General features: G+C 33.2%; 1 protein-coding gene across 1 annotated transcript in view; it reads left to right on the forward strand.

Annotated features, from left to right (window-relative positions):
• LOC125034099 (ribonucleoprotein PTB-binding 1-like) overlaps positions 1 to 5,000 on the forward strand; it is a 63,967-nt gene that overhangs the window by 57,776 nt on the left and 1,191 nt on the right. Inside the window, exon 11 of the mRNA XM_047625740.1 lies at positions 1 to 5,000. This exon is cut by the window's left edge and continues 895 nt beyond it; it is cut by the window's right edge and continues 1,191 nt beyond it. The gene's annotated coding sequence lies outside the window, so the exon portion shown is untranslated.

The following is a 5,000-nucleotide window of genomic DNA, read 5'->3' on the forward strand; positions in this document are numbered from 1 at the left end:
ACCAACGTAGAGACTACCACATACACAAAACAAAGTGCCTTTCAGAGCAAGAGTAGTGACTATTTTAGCTGCTTTTTAATTTATTCTGGAGTTTGTGAATATCGAGTTTCTGATATTGAAGAAGTTTTGTATGAAGCATTATTTTCATACTAGTTTACTGAAGCAAAGGAATTTGGAACTTATGTACAGTGTGTCCTCAACATAACGCTGGGCTGGGGACTCGCTAGGGCAGGATGTGTGTGTATGTCAATAAGGGTCATTTCTTTAAGGTTTAGCATTAAGTGGTTGGGTCTTATGCATAGTGGTAATATAGCCCTATCTTGTCCCCTGCCCAGTTGTTTGTTCTTAAGTATGCTGAACTTCTTAATCATACGATGTGAACACCCTCCCGGTCTTTACAGTGAGCATTGTACTGTAATTAAGGGCATTAGGGCATATTTAAGAGTCTTGTAAAAAAAAAAAAAGATATATGAATATATATAGACATACCACAGGCTTTTTGAGGCATTACATAAACGAATGGCATTGTGTAATTGGCTTGCGTTCCCATATGGATTGTATGGGAACTGGAACAGACACACTCACACACACACACACATGCACACACACGGAACACACACGGTACACACATATACACACACACACACACACGGTACACACACACATATACACACACACGACAGTTATCGTTGGCTTTGCCCGCGCGACGAAGAGGTGAGAATGAGAGTTGAGTGGTTACTCTCTCTCTCTCTTTCTCTCTCTCTCTCTTTCTCTCTCTCTCCCACTTTTCAGAGTATATCGCGTGAGGTAACAACCAACTAATTATTTACCCAAAAAATGGTTACTAAAAAATGAAAAAAAAAAAAAAGTTTGCCTAAGAGAGTTGGATAGGAATTTGGAAGTTCTGTAACGAGAAGGAGCCTTATGGTGAGTGTACAGAAGGCTCCATTTTGCTGATCTCGTCCTTGTCCAATGTTTGTTTTTAATTGTTAGTTTTAATTATTGATATTAACATTATTATTATTTTTTTTTCTGGAAAGGGTGTTTGTGAAAAAAAGACTTTCGAGGACTTAAATTTATTTTTTTCTTTCTTTCTCTCTCTTTCTCGAAAGGTCACAAATATCCCTGAAATAAAAGGAAAAAAAAAAAAAAAACATGATCTGTGACTCTGTGTTATAAAGAGAATGAACATTTTTTCTTTTCAAATGTTATTGTTAATGTTAAAGCAAAACATTATATTAAAAAAAAAAAAAAAACAACTCTAGGATTTGCCGTAGTGTTAGTCATTTTGCTAAGGATATTGTGAAGGAAAAAAAAAAAAAGGAAAAAAAAGTCGATTCCACGAAGACATTTTTTTCTTTCTTTCTTAAGGCGACAAGACTCGTGTGTGGAGTGTTGGAATTGATGAGACTTTTTATGTAAACACAAATTTAGATTTTAGAATCGCATCTTCTCTCTCTGTCCCTAATGTGGAGAAAAAAAAATCTACATATCCCTTTTTGGTGGAGATTCAAGGCGTTTGTATATATATTCTCTATGTGTGTGTGTGTGTGCGCGAAGATAGACCAATTGAGGAAAGTGATCCACGGGGCCAGCGCTTTCCTCGTGTTGTTTTCATTTTAACTTTGTGGTTTAAAGGAAGAATTTTGAATTAATCTTTGTCTTTTTTTTTCTTTTTTTCTTTTTGTGGCAAGAATTATGTTAAAGGTAGTTTCATTCTTACCGTTTTTTTTTTTCTTTTGGGGTCAATAGTTGACTTTTTAAATGTTTTTTTTTTTTTTTTTGTGTGTTTTTGTTTTGTGAAGGAAATTGCACGAAGAGAATGCAAGAACTAATGGCAAGAGCGAGGTCTGGCTGGCGGGTCAATGAATCAGCTGGCTATCATAATTGGGTTGTTTCAAATGCGTGCCCTTCTTGCATGGAGATTCAGGGAAACAGTTGGTTGAGTGTTGAAGAATGTTGCAAGGCACAGACCTTTTATTGTATTTTACACTCTCTTTCTCCTTTTTTTTTAATGAAAATAAGGATTCAATAATGTTAGTTTCTATTTTATATGTTTCTGTATATATTACTTGTTTTCTGTCATTGGCAGCCATTTCTTGCGTTATTTCTTGCAACGGGACAATCGTTCGAATTGTTGCAAGATGAACACCTTTCTTTCCCCTGTGTTTTTTTTTTATTTTAATATAATTCTTATTCTGACATATAGACTATATATAGCTAGTGTTTAAGTTGTCTAGTTTTTTTTTTTCTTAAAGGGATTTTTGAAATTCCACGCAACTAAAGGGAAAAAAGTTTCCTTAAAAAGAACGGTGAGCGAAAGGCATGGCTTTGGAGAGCGTATCCGAACACATTATTCGATTCGCTTTTGTTTTGTGTGTGTGTTTTTTTCTCTCCATCTTGTTTGTTAGTTTTTTATTTGTAATTATGTAGAGAAAAAAAGAAATTAGCTACCCACTTTTTTTTATTTTGTCATTATTTGTAATCTATGTGTGTTTTATTTACAGCATTGTGTTTAAAGTGTGGTTACGCTTTTATATACTTATTTTGAGTAGTCTTTCCCAATACTTATTTACTTGTGTGTATTACTTACATACTTATATGTGAAGCGAGGTCTTTCACCCACCACTTAACACAGACCGTTCCTGGCGTGTACCGTTCTAGGCAAGTTGCTCCTTGGGGATAACCTGGGCATTATTAGCACTAAGGTGTAAAATTAGATGTATATATATATTCGTTTAGTTTAATTTGTTTTGTGGAAGACTTGTTTTTGAAGTTTTCTTGTCTCTGTTTTATGAAGATGGCATTGATATGTTTTTTTTTCAGTTTTTTTTTTTATTTATGTTGTTGAGGTCCATTGTGTGGTCAATGGAATGATTTTTTGTTTTATTGGCTTTTTTTTAAGTATTTTTTTCCCCATTTATGTTTGTATATTTGGTTTTGTCCTTTTTTTTTTCTCTCTCTGTCTCTCTTTTCGTCTCTTTTTTTTTTCTTCTCTCTCTCTCTCTCTCTTTCCGTCTTTTCTGATATACACGTAAACTGTCTTCATTTTGTTTCGTGCAGAAAGATGATCCTTGACGTTGCAAGATAAGATTTTTCGAAATTTTCAAACGAGAGCGGATCCCAAGCACAGGTTTAAGCCACAGGTTTTCCTTTTTTCTCTTCGTTTCTCTCTCTTTCTCTCTCTCCTTTCTTTCGTTTTTTCTGTATAAGAACTTTCTTCTCTCTTGTATTTTTTCTTGTCAAACACCTTTATCCAGACACTTCGTTACTGTTATTTTTTTTTTTTTTTTTAACCATTGTCATTGTAAACAGCAAATGGGGAAAAAATATGTTTTTTATCTCCTTTATGTCCAAGTTTATCATGTTTCCTTTGTCTTTCTTCTCAGATTTTTTTTTCATATCTCTATTCTTTTATTTCATTTATTGCTCTTATGCTTACTTTTTTATTTTCTTTATTTTTCTTTCTTTAGAGTTTCCTCTCCCTTTCTTAATTTTTTTCTCTCTTTTTATTTCCTTTTTTTTTTTATCTTCCTATCTTCCATTTCCTCTTCGCAAAGTGACCTCCATTTCGTAGCATGAAAGCGCACAGGATAGCGACCCTTCACTAAACTGTCGATTTTTTTTTTCGTATCATTTTTCCCTTTTTATTTCGTATTCCACATCACTCGGGCCAATATTCCACCCCTTGCGGCTTCACTTCAGGACTTGAACGATAAGAAATGAAATTGAGGAGTAAAGTAGAAAAAAAGGAATTGTTAGTAGAACCCTGTTTTTTTTTTTTTTTTTTTTTTATGTACCTTTCCTTTTTTTTAAAGTTTTGTCCTATTTTTTTTTTTTTCGAATATTGGCCTATAGGATGTGAGCCTTGCATTGATCTGTCGTTTTTTTATTATTAATTGTATAATATTTAAGACATATTTTTTATTCCTTTCCTCCTTTCTTTCTCTCTCTCTCTCTTTCTTTTATTAAATGTCCATATTCTTTGGTATAGATGTTACGTTTATTTTAATGTTTTTTTTTTCTTCTTCTCCGTAAGGTAAATAATAATATCTCGGTTAATTTCGTATAATTCTTGAATCCACAGCCAGGTATGCCTTTGAATGTTCCCGAACGAAAGCTTTTGGTACTCATTTCATATCAAGGAGATGATTTTACTTTCTTTTCATTTTTTTTTTTCGTTTGTTTTATTGGTTTATTTAATATTCTGCATTTTTTTTTTTTTTTTTTTTTTTAGAGAGAGAGAATCTGGTAAGCGCCATTTTTTCCATTTGTTATTATTATTATTATTATTATTATTTTTTTTTTTTTTTTTTTTTTTTGATCGTGGCGTCACGTTTCGGCGTTTCGTTTCGTTTCTTCGTAAGTTTTGATGAGATAAACGAAAAAAGTGAACTTAACTGGATTATGCAATTTCGTTAGCAAAAGATTTTGTCACTCGCGTTGCTAATTTTCAGTGTACTGGGAAAACCTCCAGTTTATGTTATGGAATATTTCGTATGATTATTCAAACAAACGTTCAGGGCAAACATCGTTCATTATCGTAAAGCAGTTCTTACGTCAGTAAAAATTTATATTTCCACTTTGTGTAAATATATATACATATATATTCTGGGATACAGTAGGTTGGCTAGGTTAAGTATATTGGATGCAAACGTGGTTAGTCAGGCAAAAAACAAACAAAAAAAAAGATTTTAAAGAAAAGAAGAAAACATTTAATGAATGTTTAATTTTTTATTTTTACTTTTATTTTTTTCAAAGATACTAAATTGTCTTGTTCAATTCTCGCCTGGCTGATGACGCGTGCACCGTTGTAGAAGTCTACGGGATCACGACCACCATTTCACTTACGACGGTGTTTTCGTTTTTTGAGTGGGGGGCGGTTTGGCGATGCCCTCTCCCCCTCCCTCTCCCATCTTGGCGTTTATACCCAGATTTTGAGCTCATATCATACCAGATTCTGCAAGATAAAGGAAATATCGAAAGTGCAATCAATATTT

The sequence above is a fragment of the Penaeus chinensis genome, chromosome 17 (genome assembly GCF_019202785.1).
Source record: "Penaeus chinensis breed Huanghai No. 1 chromosome 17, ASM1920278v2, whole genome shotgun sequence".
NCBI lineage: Eukaryota > Metazoa > Arthropoda > Malacostraca > Decapoda > Penaeidae > Penaeus > Penaeus chinensis.